The sequence below is a fragment of the Myotis daubentonii genome, chromosome 4 (genome assembly GCF_963259705.1).
Source record: "Myotis daubentonii chromosome 4, mMyoDau2.1, whole genome shotgun sequence".
Classification (NCBI taxonomy): Eukaryota; Metazoa; Chordata; class Mammalia; order Chiroptera; family Vespertilionidae; genus Myotis; species Myotis daubentonii.
Genome location: NC_081843.1, coordinates 93020942 through 93043791, shown reverse-complemented (window position 1 = coordinate 93043791; position 22850 = coordinate 93020942).

Genomic DNA, 22850 nt, shown 5'->3' with positions numbered 1-22850 from the left:
GATATTACAGTATAATCAAAAAAGGTCATTTTTTTTCTTTGTAACTCTGCATTTGGGGTAATAGAACCAAGTTGCTTCACTCATTGGTTTTGATATGCATTTACGTATATTACACTGAAGGACTTTGAGACTCAGAAATGGATTTCTCCAAAAAGGCTCATATGATTTACATCATGCATTCAGAGTTCAGTTCAGGATCAATGCTTTTATTACTGGAGAGGCTCTATCACTTTCTGGAAGCAATAGTTCCTGGAATGTGAAAACATTTCATATTTGATATTGCTGATAAACTAGAATTTATGGCCTATATTACTTGGCACTGAGAACCCATTGTCCCTCTCCAGGCTGCCCATTTTCCTGACTTCAAAGAATCAGTTTTCACTATTTAGCTAAGTTACATCTGAGAGGGTTGCCAGAGTTTAGGAAGGACTTATGTAGCTTTCCTCACCTTCACACAGAAAGAATGAGCCAGTAACATTTACCATGAATAAATCAATAAGATTGATGTACTAGAAATGCAGTTTGAAAAGGGCAGAAGCCTTCTAAAAGCTTTGGAAGCTAACTTTTAACTTGAGAGAGAGAGTTAAAAGTTGAAATTCACATAGTGGGATTCTAACCATTATCTTTTTTCTTGTGTATAAAAGAACTATAAGTCACTGGAATTTACGGCAACAGTAAACCTTTCCAAGAGATGAAGAAACATAATAATTATCCATTAGTGCCTCAAGATGTTTATGCTATAAGAAAAAGCTATGCATTTTATGTAGTGTTCATGTATTGGTCTGGAATTTGAATAAACCTTAACATATGACAATGATTATAATAGAGCTACAAGAGCAGAATAATTCTGTCTATTAAAAATGCTGTTCTGTACAGAATGGACTTCCTTTAATGAAATCAAAAAATAAATAGTAGATATTTATACCCAACAACATAATATTTTCTGGTTAAATAATCACCTGAAGTTGGATTTTGGTATGGATATTTATAACGCCATAACTAGTAACATCAATGATATATTTTTTGGTGTACAGCCCTTACCTAGATATACTGGAATAATTACTTAAAATATTTTTGAGAATGCAATTTTTGTAGCTATCATAGTAGTTAGCAACTGCAGAATACAAAATAAAAACTGTAGAATATTTTCAAAATGTTTCATAAGCAAATTATGTTCTATATCTAAAAGCAACAATATAGTGATGCAGCAGATAAAAGAGCCAATTCATTAAAAGAGTCATATTCAGAAGAAAGGAAATGTAGAAATACTTGTTGGTAAGGCAGAACACAGCTCCCAGAAAAGTTAATTCTTATAAATCAAACTGTGCAAGAATTCCCCAATACTAGGCCAACAGCATTTGATTTCAGGCTTCTTGATTCCTTAAGCAGAAAAACAGATTATTTGAGGTCTCTCTGTTTATTTGTCAGATGGATTTTAACCACAAGATAATTCTATGAGTTTTGAAAGTTCTGTTTTAGTCAATACAGAGTGGATAATAGCAACAGGATTAGTAAAGAGGACCGAATTTAAAAGTTAAGAGATTTGTGAGGTGTCTTTTTTTTGGGGGGGGAGGGCACATTTAATTTTTCAAAAAAATTTCTGACGTACTATATTTAAAGCATTATTTTAGATTTTGCAGAGAAGGGAGGTTGTGGAGAGAGTGATACAGGTATAGAGTATGGCCAATGTCCTCTAAGAAACCTATATTATTTGGAGGAATCAACAAGTGCACATTAATGAGAGTAATTAAAAAGGAAAACCAAGGAGCATGGATTGAGAGGAGAGAAAGATAGGTTATATGCTACCACTGAAAGTTTTCACATGGCACAGGAAATTCTCCTATACCTGAGGAACACATAGAGCTAAGTGGATAGGATTAGATCCCATAAGTAGAAACCAATGTTTGTATTATGTCAACAGCTATTTTTTTAGAGAAGAAGAAGAGGGATGACTAGGGGAAAAGATTCATATTGTACTTGTATCAGAAAAAATTTCATGACATATCCAATTAAGAATCTCTGTTCTACCAGAAAAGTTCCTTTTTTTCTTCTACATGATTTATCTTTTCCTTCTTTATTCACTTAAAGAGCTGTTATTTTTTTTTCTGCATTCTCTTAAACAAGTCAGTTTTCACTTCTGGCTGGCATACACAGTTTAGCAAACATAAACCTGGTGGTTCGTTTAACATCATTTTCTAATACATGCTCTTTGGGGTGGCGGGGGGGGGGGCTTATGACCCTCAAGAACCTTTCCCAGGGGCCTTATCAATACATTCATTCCATGATATAAGTGCCTCCCTAAGGGACACATTTGCTGCTGGCATTTGAAGACCTTCTCAATATGGTTACATAGATACGGAAAACCTCTACCATTCAGCTTCTTGTGAGGGAAGGGAGTTTTGCTGGTTAGAAACTTCTTTGCATTTTTCCCCAAATTTTAAAACTTATTCATATAATGATTATTGGTAACCTAAGGTCTCAGAAATGAAACTACTATGTTATGGCAATCTCTCCTCACCACCCTCTCTTCTCTTTCAAATTCTCTGTCTCTAATACAAACAAAAATTTATTCAAACTATTGAAGAAAGAGAAAATCCAGGTTCAAAATGATGAGCCCACTCAATAGTTTTTAGAGAAAGGATGAGATAGTGAAGAAAACAGTGACAGAGAGATGAGAAGAATGAAGGGTGAGTAGCTAGCACCTATTTAACACCTACCAAACTTCATGATTTGACTAGGTACCAGGGTCAATATGAAGGATATGTTTTTGGTTTGGTTAATTGGACAGTTGTTCTGGGGGCTTCTCTTCACTATAGTACAGAGTACTGGGAGGGGGATCATTTAGAGAGGATGGATAAATTTACTATTAGAAATGCTGTGTTTAAAGTAATGAAACAATTGATAAGTACTATTATTATCGGTTCTCAGGTGAAAGCAGACTTCAGGCTATTTATTCACATTTTGGTTTCCTGGTGTTTAGTAATAAGTGAAGAAAGGCAAATGAGTATGTTCCTATCAAATGGACAGGTAAACATATAGAGAAGGTACTTTATGAATTTCTGGGAAACAACATTGAAAAGGTGGATACAAGAGAAAGAGCGTATAACATAAAATAATGAAATAAAATGAGATTTAGAATATGTTACAATAATAATAGGAGAACCAGGGATATGCTTTTAAGAAATTTATAAGAAAGGCTTTTCAAGAAGTGGGAATATCCAGTGGAGAAAGATGCTAGGAGAAATTAGGGAAAATCAAGACTAAAGTATTCATTGACTTTGCAGTTAGAAGAATCCTAGGGACTTAAGGAGACAAATTCTAACAGACCCTTGATAGATGAAGTAAAATTGCAATGAGTTGAGAGTAGTTACTGATAATGAGGAAGCGAGGACAGCAGGTAATCTTTCTTCTAATGAATTTGTCTGTGAAAGGAAGAGGGAGTAATTTTCAAAAAAGAAACCAGAAACACACAATGGAGAAAAGAACGCCTCTTCCATAAATGGTGCTGAGAATATTGGAAAGCTATATTCAAAAGAATGAAACTAGACTATTTGTCATGTTACACAAATATAAACACAAAATGGATCAAAGAACTAAATATAAGACCTGAAACAATAAATTACATAGATGAAAATGGGTACTAAACTTACAAACATTGGTCTCTAAGAGGATTTTATTAATTTGACCTCAAAGGCAAGGGAAGTGATAACAAAAATAAATGAATGGTTCTATATCAAACTATATCACATTAAAAAATTCTGCATGGCAATAGAAATGATCAACAAAACAAAGAGACAAACAACCAAATGGAAGAAGATATTTGCAAATAACACTTTCAATCAAAGCTTAATTTCAAAAATATATGAAGTACACATGTAATTCAACACCAGAGAAAACAATCCAATTTAAAAAAATAGCCTGGCTGGTGTGTCTTACTGGTTGAGTGCCAACCCATGAGTCAGAAGTTGGTCATTCAAATACCTGTCAGGGCACATGTCTGGGAGTTGTAGGCTCAATCCTCAGTAGGGGGTATGCAGGAGGCAGCCTATGGATGATTCTCTCTCATCATTGTATCTCTCTTGCCCTTCCTCTCTCTGAAATAAATAAAAACATATTTTTTAAAAATGGGCAGAGCACCTGAACAGATGCTTCTCCACATTTAAAAGGTGGATACAAGAGGAAGAGAGTGTAACGTAAACTAATGAAATAAAATAAGGTTTAGAATATAATACCATAATAATAGGAGAACCAGGGTCATGCTTTTTAAGAAATTAAGAAGACATAAAAATGGCCAACATATATATGAAAAGATGCTCAACGTCACTAGTTATTAGTGAAATGCAAATCAAAACTACAATGAGATATCTCACACACCTGTTAGAATGGCGATTATCAATAAGACAAGCAATATGTGTTAGGGAGGTTGACGAGGAAAAGGAACTCTCATTTACTGCTGATGGGAATGTAAACAGGTACGGCCATCATGGAGTAGTGTGGAAGTTCCTCAAAAGATGGGATATTGACCAGAACTGCTCTGCATATGCTTCGAACTGAACGGAAAGACTTTGGAATAGCCGTGGGGGTAGAGAGGCACCAGCCACCGAACAGATGCGCTGTTTCCGGTCCTGTTTTTTTTTTAATATATTTTATTAATTTTTTACAGAGAGGAAGGGAGAGGGATAGAGAGTTTGAAACATCGATGAGAGAGAAACATTGATCAGCTGCCCCCTGCACCCCCACCGGGGTTGTGTCTGCAACCAAGGTACATGCCCTTGACCAGAATCGAACCTGGGACCCTTGAGTCCGCAGGCCTACGCTCTATCCACTGAGCCAAACCGGTTAGGGCCGGTCCTGTTTTTATTTTTAAAAACCGACACACCACAGTGGAGCCTGTCCCCTCCCAGGAGGGGTGACTCGGCCTCCCTCACCTCAGCACCCCACGGAAACCTCTGTGTCTGGCCCCGGAGACACCCGAATTCTTTGTACATTTACTCCCCGCCCCCTCCTGGTAGCTGGTCTTTGTTTCTCCCCTTTCTGATCCATGTATATCATATTATGTGAGATATCATGTGCCTGAAAAAAGACCTTGTGCGCATTATTGGGAACATTGTAGCTGTTTCTGTGTTTTTTCTTACCTTGTAGTCTGGTTCTGAATTAAGAGAGGAAAAAAAGTAATTATGATTAAAAAAAAAAAAAACTTTCATGTTGAAGTTCCATATGACCCAGCAACCTCTCTCAGTGGATAGAAGACTGGATAAAGAAGATGTGATACATATATACAATGGAATGCTACTCAGCCATCAGAAAGGATGAAATATTGCCACTGTGACAATAGCTATGGATCTTGAGACTATCATCATGCTAAGTGAAGTCACACAGAAAAGTCAAGAACCTTATGATTTCACTAATATGTTGCATAGAAAACTGAAAGCAACAAATGAACAAATCAGACAAACAAACAAAAAACTCATAGCCACAGACAACATATGATTGCTACCAGAGAGAAGGGAGGGAGAGGGGGAGGGCAGTAAAGGGAGGAAAATATGTGGTAAAAGAACGAAACTTGACTTTGGGTTGTGAACATACAATAAAATATACAGATTATGTATTGTAGAATTGTACACTTGAAACCTATGTAATTTTATTAACTGATGCCACCTCCAATGAATTTAATAAAGAAGAAAATAACAAAAAAATAGATTGCTGAAATTATTTAAAAATGACTTCATATTGGGGAACCTGACACCTGTTTTCCACCACTGTGGAGAAGTGAACTTGTTTTAAGTCTTTGTTATTTTGATCATGAGAGGCTTACAAATTAAGGACAGAGCAGGAAATCAGAAATTGCCCATGTGGAGTTTACAATGCATACACACACACACACACACACACTCAGAAGGGGGAGTAAACAGAGTAATAGAAGAAGATAGAAGTTCAAGAAAACTTTCATGGGTGTGGTTGGGTGTTGAATGGAATGGAATTCTTAAAGTTTTGAGAAAAGTATACCGAAATAATAATTTAGGTATAAAAGTTTCCATTAAGAAGTTATATAAATGAAGAAAAATAAGATATTGATTATTACTATTTATTTAACTGATATTAAATATATATTTCCTATTTCTCTGTGACTAAAATCACGGAAGTCTGAATATAAGAGACAATTCTTTCATGACTAATTTAAAATTCCCAATGATGCTAGTGAAGAGGACTCCTCATTTGATCAAAATTGTTAAATTCTGAGAATTGCAAAATCACATAGTATTAATGTTCTCCAATAGTATTTTTTAGCATGATGTGTGTGTGTGTGCCCTTGATGGATATAAATCACTCTGCCTTTTGAACACAGGAAATTGCATCCCATGGTCTCCAGCTTCAATGTGCTGAGTACTATTGTACTTAGATCGTCACAGCGCACAAACATAGAAATACCCCCTTTGCTGTCTACAGCAGGAAATATGTGGCTTAATCATCATCTGAATCAGGCAAGCTTTATTTTGCTTTTTTGTGACATATATCCTCTCATAGTAAATGCACAATTACAGTGATTTTATGCAAAAGACAATTCTAATAGTTCTATGAAGCATACAATTCATTGAAAAATTATTCAGCTTTTATTTTTGGACAACAAAATGGTGGTAGAGATGAATAAGTGAATATAGGAAGATTTTAATCCATGTAATATATTAATTATTTTTCTACTCTGTAAACAACTAAAATGATACATGCATATATATTTTATTCCGTTTACCTAGTTTTGCTCTATTTTATCAGGATATATATTTTCAGTGTTTCTATGGTACCCATCCCATCTTTTAAATTCTCTCAAGAATTATCTAGATACTCACTTCAAGTCTATTGATTTGGAATTTCGCCTGGAGTGCCAACATGATATCCACTTTCTCAAAAATGAATTAAGTATAGTAACTGCCATGTCTCCATGCTCCACAGAACAATAAGAATTAAGAATAATGTAACCTTTATGAAAGAATTGCTCTCCAATGCTAAAACAATGGTTTAAAATCATTGGAAACTTGGTTGAGTTCTTTTTCTCAGGAGCAAGGCATCATTTTGCCCCTTGCTTTCTTTATGTCACTATCATAGCAGCACTTATTCTCCTTGCTCTATATGGAGTTATCCAGACCAATAAAAGGAAATTTTAAGAATTTAATAACACAATTATGGCCTTCACTATTAAGTGTCATAAGTCTGTCAAAACCAAAGGCAATTCCTTTATCCCTAACACTTGATCTCAAGGCACAGACTCTGATGTCCTTCATAATGCCAAGAAAGACCCTGGCACTACTACCCAAGGCTGAGTTATAACCATGCTGAACAAATACAGGGAACAGAGGTGCACATTTGAAGTAAGGTAGTCAGGGGTTCAAATTCACTTACTGTTGACAGGACAATTTTCTTTCCTCTAAACTACCTCGTCATTATTTTTTTTTTCAGAATTATTGCTATAGCTGCTTCATAAATCACTCTGCCACCACCTTTGCCTACAGATAGCATGTTCTCTACACAGTAACCAGTGTGGTTCTTTAAAAAAACACATAGACAACTTCATATCAGCTCTCCACTCAAAGCTCACATGAGGCTACAAGTTTCCATACTCCTTTCATCTCTGACCTATTACTCTCTCCATGTTCATTCCATTTCAAATACAATGACTTCTAGGATGGCCTTTAAATATCAGGCAAGTTCCCACCTTAAAGCTTTTCTCTGTCCAGGATTCCTCTGTCTAGGATGATGTTTTTCCTCACGTCATTAAACTTTTTCTCAAAAGTCACATTTTCGTTGAGACCAGACCAACTATACTGTATAAAACTGTAACCCCATCTTCACTGCTATTCCCTCTTATCCATTTCATATTCAGCTTCTAATTTACTATATAAATTAGTCATCTTAATTCTCCTTATCATATGCCTCTTCACAATAGAATGTAAACAAAACAAAAGTAGGCATATTTGAGTCTTTTGTTCCTTTTTGTACCCCAGTGCTTAATACAGACCATTCAATGACCACTTGATAAATGAATGAATGAGCATACTACAAAAATTAATTCAGACAATAGTCCCTTTAATTAGAAAAAATGTTGAAAATTAGTTAAAACAGACTATATTTTAGCCCAGTACTGGGCTCACAGAGAGTTGTGATGTTGGCCATTATTGTGCTGCTGTCACTGATGCTAATTGTCATCAATGAAAGGTGCATAGGCAGTGTTTGAGCAAATGAACCAGGAAAGCGGCTAACCAATACACATACACATGTCAAACTCATGTACACACACTGCACACACATGCACAATCTTTGAAAGGCATGATGAAGCTTGATTTTAAAGTGAAGTGACTCATGATGCTATTTTGTCAGACCCTGGCAAAGAAATGATTAATAACCTGTGAAGTGGTAACTCTGAATCAGGCATTGGGCAGCATGTCACCTTATGAAGCAGTGCTCTGGAGTCAGCAGCAAATCAATCTCTCTCTCTCTCTCTCTCTCTCTCTCTCTCTCTCTCTCTCTCTCACACACACACACACACACACACACACACACACACACACACACACAACAGCTTCAGTAAGATATTTTTATACATCTACAAGGTTGATGTATCTTGGAAAAGTTATTTTCTTCCCTTTATAATCATTCTATGGAGTACCAATGAAGCTTTTTTCAGGATGCATTTCTTCCATCTCTGTTTGTTCATTTATTATAAAATTCCTGAATGTTTTTCTTTATTATTTTTGAGATTGTAGTCATTGATGTGTCTTGCTGCTTCACAAAAAATATGTGAATTATAAGAAAAAGTACAATTAGGTTGTACTAGAAATTACATGTCTTTTTAGTTACTATGTAAGACTACCTAAGCATTCACTTATTTAATCAAAGAATTAATTTTCCTTTCATTTTAGTGTAGAAGATCCATTAATGACATAGAATGAAGTTTTCATTTGGTTAATTACTTGAATTCATATCTATCATCAGGAGCAGATAGCTGAAGCTTTTAAGTCATGAAAATAAATTTATTCTCTGTGCATGTGAATCAGCTTGGAAGAGCTAGGTTTAAGTACTGGATGTATCAAAATGGAATGAAATATAGATGCCACATAAAAAATTCTAGGAGAATAGCTCATTTTCATACACAGGACAGTATTTATATATTCAGATCTTTAATGCTTTTGTCAATGTTTCTTAGTTCTGGGTTTTCTCTTAAACTAAAAGGCAATTGTCTTTAGTTTCCCCTTGTATTGGAATGTGAATTTTTCTCTACCATATTCATTACATTCACAATTAGTCTCCTTAACAATATCTGTGACATTTAAAGGCTTTTAAGTTTGCTTTTTCCCAACTAAAAAGAAAAATGTAGTCATTAATTATGGTATAAGCCCAAATGTTTTACACAGATTTCCTTTATATGTAATGTCTCCTTTTGCTCTATGTGAGATCTGAATGGTTAATGAGAACTTATATTCACAAATAATTTTAAACTGAGCACAGTATGGAAAATTGGATCTCAGTGACTCCCAAGCTAGTTTTTATAATGAGTTCATTTTACAAATTGTGTCAGATGATGACCAAGACATAGAAACAACTAAAGTGTCCTTTGATGTATGATTATATAAAGAATATATGATGCATACATACAAAGGGATATTACTCAGCCATAGGAAAATATGAAATACTGCCATAAATTTTGATATAATGTATTTTTGTCTCAAGATATTTCCTAATTTTCTTTTTAATTTCATCTTTGACTCATTGGTTGTTCAAAAAAATATTGTTTTAATTTCCACATATTTGTGAATTTTCCAGTTTTCCTTCTGCTATTGGTTTTCTTACATTAGTATGGAAAGATAGCTGCTCTGACTTCAATCTTATTAAATTTGTTTAAGCTTCGTTTTCTGACCAGTCATTTGATCTGTCCTCAATATGTGTGTCCTAATGCTGTTGGGGACAATGTTCTATATATATCTGTTAGATCCATTTGGCCTACAATGTTGGTCAAGTTTGTTTTGTTGTTGATTTTCTGCATGGTTGAATCAGTTATTAAAAATGGGTATTTTAGGCCCAGCCTGTGTGTTCAGTTGGTTGAGCATCTCCCCATGCACCACAAGTTCACTAGTTTTGATTCCTAGTCAGGGCACATGCTCGGTGTTGCAGGCTTAATCCCTAGTGGGGGGCCTGCAGGAGGCAGCTGATCCATGTTTCTATCTCTCCCTCTCCATTCCTCTTTTTAAAATAAATAAAAAACATATAAAAATGAGCATTAAAGTGCCAACCTTGGAATACAATCAAATCCTATTATAATAATCATCTCAAAGGTGCTACGTCTGAAACTGAAGGAGGAGCCACAAGGAGTATGTTGTGTTTTGGTTTGGTTTTTATTAAACTCTGTCAAGCTAAAGAGCTGAGAGGAGCTGCAAGCACTTTTCTCATGGTTAAACATTCATTCATTTAGCAGATCTTGAAAAATGTAGAACAGGAAATAATTCCCTTCTCAGTAAGGGTTTTAACTTTTGGACCCAGAACTCAATTCTATGGGCATTTATCAAGCAAATAATAAAAGTGAGCTGGGTATAAGAAAATCTCATTGCCAAACCATCATCACTATTTCTGTTTCATTAAATGGAGGTATAAGCATATTACTTTGTACAACTGTGTATAGTATAAGGAATTGTATTTTAAATTGGAAATCTTAAGTAGAAACAACTGAAAATAAAAATGCCTACTTACATTTTAATTCTATAATACTTTCATTAGCAACAGAAAATCTAATCTTTTTTTTTTTATATACACTAATGAGTTAAAGTTGGATCTTGTATTTCATGCTGCATGAATTTAGACTTGCATCTTTTATCTGGTGGTGGTAATGTATACTTTAAAGCTTAAAAAAATAAAAATATGCTCTTTAAAAATAGAGATATTTGAGGGCTTGGTATGAAATCATGACCAATATTTTTTTAGGTTATTTTTAGAATCCTGGCCGCCGAACATCATCACAAATAATTGTCAAGAGTCCTTTCTCAGTCTTCACAATAAATAGCATTTGTAATGTTCCATTTACCTAATCAATACTTATTGAGAAATGCAAACACATCAATTTTATTTAATTATTTCATAAACCATATGTGAAATTTAGATTTTAACTCCATGCTTAAAAAATGTAGCTCAGATGATTCATCCATTTACCAAATCAATGTTGAGTACATATCTTATGCCAAACATTATTCTAGGTCAGTGACGGTGAACCTATGACACACGTGTCAGAGGTGACATACGAACTCATCTTTTTGGTTGATTTTTCTTTGTTAAATGGCATTTAAATATATAAAATAAATATCAAAAATATAAATCTTTGTTTTACTATGGTTGCAAATATCAAAAAATTTCTATATGTGACACGGCAACAGAGTTAAGTTAGGGTTTTTCAAAATGGTGACAAGCTGAGCTCAAAATGTTTGCCCTCACTGTTCTAGGTAGTCATCACCGCTGCACTTGCCAGCCGTGAGCCGGCTTCTTGCTGAGCAGCACTCCCCCTGTGGGAGCGCAGTGACCAGCAGGGGGCAGACGCTCAACACAGGAGCTTCCCCCTGGTGGTCAGTGCGCATCATAGCAACCAGTCGTCCTGCGTTTGGTCAATTTGCATATTAGCCCTTTATTATATAGGATAAACTTCTTAATGGGTGCAAAGTGGTAGTCACTGTGATTTTGATTTGCATTTTCCTAATTATCAGTAGTGTTGAGAATCTTTTCATGTGCTTATTAGCCTTTTGTATATTTTGGAGAAATGCCTGTTTAGGTCCTTTATTCATTTGTGATTGGTTTGTTTTATTATTGTTCTTGTTGACTAGTAGGATTTCTCTATGTATTTTAGATATTAATATCTTACTGATACCATTGTAATAATCTGGTTATTACTGGAAAGGAGTGAAAGGGGGGAGACCAAATAATATAGGCATGCCAAAAAGCTCCAATTAACACTTATCGGTGGGGAAAGGGTTAGACAAAGGCAATTTGGACTCATACTCAGTAAGGTCTGAGTAACATGGACTAATTACCCACCAATCCAATCACACCTGGAAACAGGAAATTGGCCAGGATGGTTGTGGCCACTGCAAAGGCTTGAAACTTAAATATGTAAACTTCCAAACAAAGGAAGTTTGATTTCTCTTGTCTCTCTCTGTTGGCTCCAGAGCACTGGGCCTCCTTGAGACTTCTGCTGAGGGGGCTGTACTCCCCTGAGAACACATGGTGCCTGGACACGATGGGCGCCAGAAAATGGACTAATGGACTTTCATTTGGCCTGAATGCTGAACCACACCCGGCTGCAACATGGAATGGAAACTCTGAGCACTGGCATTGCTTCTGGCTCTGCTGAACTCCCAGCTGCCCCTTTTCCAGGACTGGCTGAGGACAAGGACCTTTGGAACCCACCTGAAAAATATAACAAATATAACTCTGCCAATAAAGCCTTCTTCCACATTTCATCCTCCTGTGCAAGTCTTAGAAAATGTGTTTTCTGAAGCTATCACAAAAGCCTCACACCTACTTGGCCCTTTAATTCCTATATGATTTGATTTTTTTTTTTTTTCATTCTGGGGTTGCCTTTTACTCTGCGGGTAGTGTCCTTGAATTTACAAATGTTTAATGTTGATAAAATCCAACTTGTCTATTTTTTTTCCTATGTTGCCTGTGCTTTTGGAAATATTTGTGTCCATACCCTCTTTTATCACCATGATTTATCCCCATACTAGTTTCTATACCTCATTTTTAGAGGTTGCTTTTCAACGGGATGTCTTGAAGCCCCTTATCTATGTTTTAGGGAATGGAGAGGAAAAGCATAGAATGGTAGGAAAAAACAAACAAACAAAAATACAGCATTTTAAAGAATGCAAAGTCAATCTAACTTGCAAGGAATCCTGGGAAATGTAGTGTCTGATCACAACTTTCAGGTCAACACTAATAAAGGGGTTGTATTTCTGAAATGTGTTCATTTCCTAGGGCTATTGTGACTAATCTAAACAACAATAAATTTATTGTTTCACAGTTTTGGAGGCTAAAGGTCCAAAATCAAGCTATTAGCAAGTCCATGCTCCCTCCGCAACATGTAAGGGAGAATGCTTCCTTGCTTCATCTTGCCTTCTGGTGATAGCCATCAATCATTTGTAGTCCTTGGTTTGTACTTACATCATTTAAATCTCTGCCTTCATCTACACATGGCATTTCCCTGTATGTCTCTGTTTTTCCATGGCTATCTTCTTTGTAGACACCAATCAGATTGGATTAAGGGCCCACCCTACCCAAGTATGGCCTACTCTTAACTAGTAGCATCTACCACAAACTTGTTTCCGTATACGAGTATATTCTGATGTACTGGGCACTAGGACTTCAATGTATCTTTTTTTTAAGGGAGCCACAATTCAACCTTCTACATAAAGGAAATGTGGGAAGAAGATGTATTGGTGGTAGATCAATAATCTTTCTTGTGGTCCTAATGAGGTCCAAGGAGAATTGAAATTATTTATTATGCTTCCTTGTGTTTTGTTTGTTTGTTGGTTTGTTTTTAATTAAAGCAGATTTCAAGTTTGGAAGAAGAGAAAATATGTGGTTGAAAATAAATTAGGTAAAATAGCCAACTCTTCTTTAAATATGATGTGATATTTAACCCATAACCTAGTAAAAATTAATAAGTGTATTATATTTATTGAGAAAAGGATTCTTGAAATAGCATTTCTCAAACTTTATTTTTTTCAATATGCTCCATATGTACTTAGTGATTTAATATTTATAAATTCTCAAGGGTAATAGATTATTTAATTAGGGATGGTTCTGCTTTGGATTCATTGAGATAACTAGTTTAATCTAACACTTAAAAATAAATTAATTAATCATCAAAACTTTTCTCATAAAGCTAATAATTTTAATTATTTTTATTTGCCCAGTTTGGGAGGCAACTGTTTTACCTTTCTTCTGCTGAGAAAGGTCTCTTTTTTTATAAGTTTGATCTGAGAAGCTAAAAAAAGAAAAGTTCTGCCTTGTCAAATATTAAGAAGAAAATATGAGAAATTATTAATTTTAATGCAGTTACACCAGTAACAATGAGCTGTGAAAGGTTTTACTTTTATAATAGAACTAATTTCAGAAGTAACTATGGAAAAGTTGAAACCCCATGAGCTTGTAAAACATACTACTGTAATTGTCTGCTTTCTCCTTCGTTCAGGGAAACAAAATCACTTTAAACAAAAGTATTTTAAAAAGAGACATACCTCCCTCCCCCATATACAATATCATCAAACCCAGGAAAAGTCAGTTTTTTTTTAATGAATATAAAATAAAATCTAATGAAATGAATGACATTGACTAGTGTGAGCATCATTTCTATTTTTTCCATCTTTTAAAAAATATCTTAATGCTTCACTTTCTAAAATAATAATCCTATGTAATAAAGAGGGAATATGCTAATTTACCCTCATGCTGTCACAAAGATGGTGGCTCCCACAGCCAATAAGGAGGGAATATGCTAATTGACTGCCCCACTCTCAAAGATGGCGGCACCCACAGTCACAAGATGGCAGTGCCCAGTCTCCTTAGCCCCACTGGGGCAGCAGGTACATGGTGCAAGGCCGGGCCTGGCTCCAGGCAAGCCCGGCCTTGCAGCATGCCTGCCTCTGGAGTTCCCCAGTTCCCTTAGCCCCCTAGCCTCCCAGGGCCAGCCAGAGGCACAGACAAGCCTCAGATGGTGGCTGCACAGCCACCCAGGGACAGCCAAGGCTTAGGTAACCAGGGCTGGCTGAGTCTTGCACTGCTGGCAGTGGCAGTAGCAGATGTGTGATGGGGGTGTTGCCTTCCCCTGATCACCAGGTTGCCTCCATCCCTGAGGGCTCCTGGACTGTGAGAGGGGGCAGGCCTGGCTGAGGGACGCCCCATCCAGTGCATGAATTTCCATGCACTGGTCCTCTAGTCTAAAAACAATACAAGCTTTAAACAATGGACACTGGCATTGTGAGTAAATTGCAGATTTTTGTTCCCACATACAAAAGTTGTTTCTACTTGTTCTACATAAAAAACATGCTTGTTTCATTAATATAATGTAATAAAATACAACATTTATTTCAAATATTTTGCTTATAATCATTTAAAAGTTAACTTTTGAGAGTAATTGAAATAGTCTTTAAATGGCATTTTATTGCAATATAATTACCAATAATTCTCATCAAATAGTTATTTGTCAACTTGCTTGAAGCAATATAAACCTCTCATAAGGAAAGCAAATAATATGGGGTTTAAAGAGAATAATTAATTATTAAATTTCATATATATTTTATTAGGTTTATTGAACAATAATGTACAGGTAGTAATATTCACTCACTTGATGTATGGTTTCCCACTATTAAATCATATAAAATTGTAATATTTCTCACTATAATTAAAATGGACAAAATGCCCATTACCCAAATAAATGATTTCCTTCTACTATCAGTTTGCAGTCATTCCCTTCTATTTCATCTAGCCCCATGCCACCACTGGTAAATTTTCTATCTATATACATTCACAGTTTCTAAAATGCCATATAAATGGAATTATGTAAAATGTAGTCTTTTGAGGAAGACTTTTTTCATTTGAGATTTATCCATGCTATTGCACATTGTCAATGGTTAATTTGGTTTCATTATGGAGTAGTATTCTATTCTGAGATTATACCAAAGTTTGTCTATCCATTTGCAAGATGAAGGACATTTGGATTTTCCCCATTTTTTTGTTATTAGAAATAAAATGACTTATAAATATTCATATACATTCATTTCTGTGTGACCATAACTTTCTATTGCAGTGGTTCTCAACCTGTGGGTCACAACCCCTGAAAATACATCCTGCATATCAGATATTTACATTATGATTCATAACAGTAGCAAAATTACAGTTATGAAGTAGCAACAAAAATAATTTTATGGTTGGGGGTCACCACAACATGAGTAACTGTATTAAAGGGTCATGGAATTAGGAAGGTTGAGAAGCTAAAGTTTAGGGGGTGAAGGGTACCTGTGAATGGCATAGCTAGGTAATATAAATACATGACTAGATTTATAAGAAATTGCCATACTTTACCAAAGTGGCTATGCTACCAGGAATGTAGGAAGAGTCCTGGTTGATCTATGTTCTATACCAGAATTTTTAACTGACATTTTAATTTACATGTTTTTGCCATTCTACTAGGTTTATAGGTTATAATTTTTTAATAAAAAGTAACAAGAACAAATTAATTATTACAATGGAGCAATTTCTTTGAGCATGAAGAATAATGTTTAGAAAAGTAACTGTCTTATGTTCTTAAAAATAAAACTAGTCATTCCCAGAATAAATTAATGTTTTCATTAGTCATAGTAAAGTATCAATTCAAGCTATTTTATCATTATATGAATTGATAAGCTTCGGTGTCAAGGTATCAGAACAGATCAGAACACCTAGGACATTGGTTATAGCTGTCTAAACATACCCATTGTCATTTCAGAAACAGCACATCTGTCTAAAACAATATTTGCTTTACTTTTTCAAGTGGGAATCCATTTTTTGTAATTAAATAGAATTAAATTGAAAAGAAGTTTATTCATTTCTTAAGCACTGTAACATTTGAATCAATAAGTGAATAGATTAGAGTAAGGTATAAATTATAAACAAAATTATTACAAATTTTGAACTTCAATGTTGAGTCAACAAAACAAAATCTGTCTAGAAACTAAGGTAAGTAAAAATTATCCTGATCAACAGTTGCGTTTCTAATATCAATTAAGAAACAGAAGTCAACATTTCTAAAGACCATTGTCTAATTCTAATTTTTGGCCAAGTTTTATCATCTTAATTTCATCAGTAATAGTGTTACTCCTACATCATGATTTTATCCATTTAGCAGATATCCCTGAATGTAGCACTCAAAGAGGTAGTAGCAGCAATTAAAAGTTGGCAAACTACTACCTCAAGGTCATTCTAAAATTTCAGGAATACATTTTTCAAAAGCCTTCCCAAAATCTGATAATTCCATTTTTCTAATGTTTACATTTGGATCACATGTACAAAAATTAGTTACTTGAACAAAGAAAACATATAACTCAAGCACCTTTTGGGGGAAATACTTGAAAAGAGTTTCAACTGGACTCTTCTTGAAAATTCATTTCTAAATGAGTTTTTCACTAATATTGTGTAGAAATTTTTGAGGCAAACAATAACAATGACACAATAATAATAGAGCTTGATCAACTCTTAAGGGTAGTCCTAGTTAATGGTTTCATTGTTAATTCCCACATAACTAAAATCATGTTTACTGAATATAAAATATACAATTTAAATTATTTAAATAATTAATTTAATTCATTTGGTTACTTTTTAACATAATTTTATAGAAATATTAAAATATATTTACTACTGAAAAGATTATTTTTCAGTTTTAAATTATAGTTATAATCAGTTCATGCAAAGGTATGCTCAGAAAAGGATTTTTATCACTGTACTTTTCTTCTTTGCATGACCATAAGGAGAAAATTATATAAGCATTATACTGAAACAATAATGCTGGGGTCCAGCCCCAGAGGTCCAGGGGTTCCCAAAGGTGTGGACGGAGTCGGTGAAGAATGTTTTACACAGAGACAGCATTCAGAATCCTTAGTCTCCGTGGATCTTCCCTGTGCCTGGCTGAGGCCACAGAGAGAGATCCCAAGGCAAGCTGAGCCTTTATTTTATAGTGAGAGGTAAACAAGGTAGTGGTTTCCAAAGTTACACTGTTCTTGTGAGTTTCACTTGTTTACACTGTTCTTGTGAGTTTCACTTGTTTTTGTTCTTGTGAGGTTCACTTGTTTACACCATGGTTATACTTCCTGCACTTCCTCAGCCCATTAGCTTCCCAGATAAGATCTAGGGAGCCTCATAAGTTCAAGCCTAATTATGCTAAGAGGACTGTGCCCTCTAAGCTGGGAATTGTTTGTGACTTTGCCCACAGGTCAGTCTGAGGCTTAACCCTATATCAGCTCCCTACACAATAAAAAATATGTTTTCTTGAAAGTTACTGACTAGATTGCTCATGCAAAAATATTCAATGGAAAATTTATTAAATTTCCATATTTTTATTATCTAAGTATCTGTTAATGAAGGAGATTATGACTAATTTTAGTGCTCCAGAGAGGCTTGAGTTTGGTGAAATATTTTTTTATGCTCTAAGACTAAATTTAATATGACAGAATATAAAAAGGGCACAAAGACAAGAGATGCTGATACCTGTCAAACTCAACCAAGTTAATTAGGATAAACTGACATGCAGGAAGTTGTGTCAGATAATATATCACACCTTAATTATGAATTTAAGAGATGTGATACTAACTTCACCCCAATCATTTATTATAGTAAAGTTCTAGCTATTTCCATGTGTGGAATTTGAATTTGTTTATCTATTTGATAATTTTAAAAGGGGCATAAAGGAGAGCATTATGCTAAGCGAAATAAGTCAGTCAGAGAAAGGTAAATATCACATGATCTCACTCATTTGTGGAATATAATGAAAAATATAAACTGATGAACAAAAACAAGATCCAGAGACAGAGAAGTATTGATCAGACCATCAAACCTCAGAGGGAAGGCAGGGGACGGTGAGGGGAAGGGGGGGAGATCAACCAAAGGGCTTGTATGCATGCATATAAGCATAACCAATGGACACAGACACCAGGGGGATGAGAGCATGAGCAGGGGGGTCGGGGGCAATGGGGGATAAGGACACACATATAATACCTTAATTAATAAAGAAAAAAATAAAAATTATATTTTGATGCATAAAACTACATGTTTATGTCCTTGCTCATAAATTAGATAAACTAACAAAACAAGTAGACCTATAAACCTCTCACCCTTATCCTAATATTTACCTTAGAGAGGAGACAAATGAAAAAAAAGTTTATACTTATTAAAGACAAAATAGAAATAACTAATATCCAAAAATAGAAGATCAGTTTTAACTTCAATAGGTATTACATAATATTATGTTGAATATTGCATATTATTTCTCTATTATATCGTAACTGAAACATGTAGCCACATATTTAGTTTTATAGAATTGAGACTGAATTCAAAATTAATTCTAAAGCAAGTATCCACTGAGAGTTCATCTAAAATTAATTATTAGAAATATATTCTCACAGGAAAAATTTCTCAATAAGCAAAAATTACTGAAATTAGTTTGATTAATGTTTTGCTGTTATGGCTAACATGGTATGTAGAAACAGAGAAGGTCTAAAAAAAGAAATTGACATTGGAATTGACATATTTTAACTCTTTAATCTTGTAGTTATAGAATTAGTAAGTAGAAAGGTTAACTTAGTGAATCGAGATTGCATATTTATTGGGTTGTTGAAAAAGGAATATAGTTTTAAGCTAGATGTGAGCCTGAAACCTGCTCTGCTATCATGTAGCTATATGACATAGGACAAATTACTTAGACTATCTATTAAAGCCTAAAAATATGGGTTATTTGGAGTATGTGCCAGACATTATTATTAACTATGCCAGAACAATAGGCAAAGACCAAGACTATTCCAGAACAACTTGGAATTAATGATCACCTCACTTATAACTTCTTATCTTCCCTTTCTTCATTTGGTACAGTTGACATCCAGAGAGTCTACCAAATCAAAATAAATTTTGGAAATAAAGACTACTTCTAGAGGCTGTATCTACTTCAGATCATGTGCTTTCCATGTAGATATTATAGAGTTTGGAAAAATTGGGAATAAAGCATGAATTACTTACTTATAGGTTCTATAGTACCATCCTGAAAAAGAAAATCTTGGGTGCCAGCTGGTCAGTCTGAAAGCTCAACAATGGCTTTCAGTCATACACAGCTCAAAACCTTCTCTGCCTATAGACACAATGAGGATCATTACCGGAATATCATGAAGAATCTGAAGTAGCTGAAATTTCTGATATCCTTATAATTCATGTACTATTTAGGAACCTGGAGCAGGGATAACAGAGAATAGAGTAATTAGAAAGCCTATTCCTTCTGACTACTCAGACATCTTGTCTGCTAATGTTGAAGTATTTCTGACCATCATTTTGAACCTGATGGAAGACATTTATGAAGAAACTAGAGGCCCGGTGCACAAATTTGGGTCCCTAGGTCTGGCTGGCGATCAGGGTCGATCTGTGGGGCAACCTGCAGGGTGACCAGAGCCCCCACTCTCACCTGCCTTGGCCTGGCACTGCCCGCTCACTAACCCTGCCCCTTCCCTCCCCTGCTGGTTGCCTCCCTCTGCTGGGCAACCGGCAATGTGCTTGGAGTGGGGGTGAGGGAGCGCTCGCACCCACCTTGGTTGGCCTAGCACCACCTGCTCACTGGCCCCGCCCCCAGCACCACTGCTGGTCAGGGCCTGCAGGCTGGGGGAAGCTCCTACATTGAGTGTCTGCCCCTGGGGGTGAGTGCTCATCATAGCGGCTGGCCGTTCCACAGGTCGTTCTGTTGTTCAGTCAATTTGCATACTAGGGTTTTATATAGATAGCATATGCATTTGTTCTTCCTATTACCTCTCTATTACTTATTTCAGAAAAGATACTTAAAGTTTACACTGTTAACTTCCCATGCTTGGGATGGGTGAATTACCAGACTAGGACTTTAAGGTAATTCAGTGAATACTAACCACTGCCATCAACTATCTGAGAAAATGGAATAAGATATTCCAGGTCACACAGATACTGTCAGCAATGAGTTTGTAAAATAGCCTTTGAAGACAAAATTACCTGGTGTATCTGCTGCAACCTGTCTCCCAACAATTGCCCATGGAAACTTCAAAGCCCATTTTTTACAAATAGCTAGAGCTAGCATTTCCCTGGCACAGAGCAATCACCTTGCTTTTCCTCTTAGTAGATATGCACATCATTGGACCAGGACGCTGTCTCCAAATGCCAACCATTCCACATGCCATAATGACAATCACCATGAATCCTGTGTTTATGCACCCACACCCACAGCCTCTTTCTCTCTTGTTTAAATGAAAGGAATGCCCCTGCACCTCTGAAGACAGGGATGAATACTTGGGTTGAGTAAACCTTCAACTGTGTGTTTTCCAGGTCTTCACTTCTCTCTCCCCCATCATTATCTCTGCCAATTGGAAAATAAAAATGGACATACTACCATAACCTGTTACAGTGTATCTTATTATTTTAAACAGAGATAGATATTTCTTTCTAAATTTCCTTGTGGTCTCTGTTGCCCTTGTCTGTGCCATTACTTTGAACGTTTGTTCGCAGATGTTGTCTTCCCATTTCTACTTGCATTTGTTCTTCAATATCCTTCATAACTTCTCACCTGGAAAATTGCAACATGCTCCTCTTTTTCTCCTCACTACACCAAATTTATTTTCAACTAACCAGTCCGTGTGATCTAAACATTTTAATTACACTATTGTTCCCCTGCAAATGATCCACTCAATAGGTTCCCACTAAGCTTTCAAAGGATTTCATAATTCTTTGTGATTGAAATCTGCTTGCTCCATCATTGTCTCCCTCTCATAATCCCCAGATACACAGGTATGTTTTTCCCTAAAACATGCCAAACTTGTTCTAACATAAGAATATTGTACTTGCTGTACCCTCTGCTTAAGACTTCATAATAGCATCACTCTCTTTCACCATTCTGATCTCAGATCATATTTCCTCTGAAGAAACTTTTCTGATCACTCTAAAGAACTACTCACCTGCAGTATCTCCATATTACCCGTTTGATTACTTATGCCATTCTCCACTGTCTGATATTATTATGTCTCCAATTTAATAATTTCCTGCTCCTGTGGAATAAGTTCCAAGTGGAGAGAGGCGGCTCTTATTTATTGTTCACAATTTCCTCCCAAATGTTTAGGACAGAACTCGACATCTGATAGATACTAATCAATATTTGTTTGAAAAAAATCCATTATTTTATGTAAATGTTAGGTAAATATTACATAATTACATTAAGATCACACGTGAAGAAGTATGGCTAAGTTAAGCATGTTTGAGGGATTTCTTTTGTCCAAAATTAAACCATGGCAAAGAAGTATCTTCTAATTTGTTAACAAATTATAAAAGTTGTGGGTTAATCAAGTTATTTTTCTTCAAAACTTAAAATATATTTCACAATTTCACATACTTTATAACATGCCATCTCCTAGGAAATCATAGAAAAACTAACAACAACAACAACAACAAAACCCTCAAGGAAACAAAGCTACTATTTCTTGCCAACTAATCACCATCTGCCTTCACTTTGATGACACACTGCCAATTGTATTTACCTAAACCCAAATAAAGTGTTATATATTTTGAGGTTAAATATGCTAGAAAAGACAGACTTGTTCCAAGATGAACAGTGTAGACTTTTGTAGATTATTTGTTAAATGAATTTCCAACAGTCATGGAGTAAATTTTAAAGATAATTAAACCTTCCAAAATGAGTATGGATCTTTGGAGACATACTAAGTGTTTCACTTAGAAATATCTGATATATCCACAAATGTCCTTCTTATGAAAGAAAGTAGACACATTTAATTCTCAAGTTGATATGTGAATCAGTGTCAACCCTAACATTTTTGGAGAAGTTAATTGAAATTATATTCAGGAGGTTTAGTGCAGCGGAGGAGTTACAATGCCTGAAGTTAGCCATTTGGAATTGCACTGAAAACAAAAACAAACCTAATGGCTGTTAAATAGCTAGTTTCACAGGGAGAAGAAACTATATTATCAAACAACAACAGCTTTTAACAGAGGATAATTTATAATAAAAAATGTCAGTTTGTTATTTCAAAAGTACTGAGAGATGAATAAACAATTGTTATAAAACA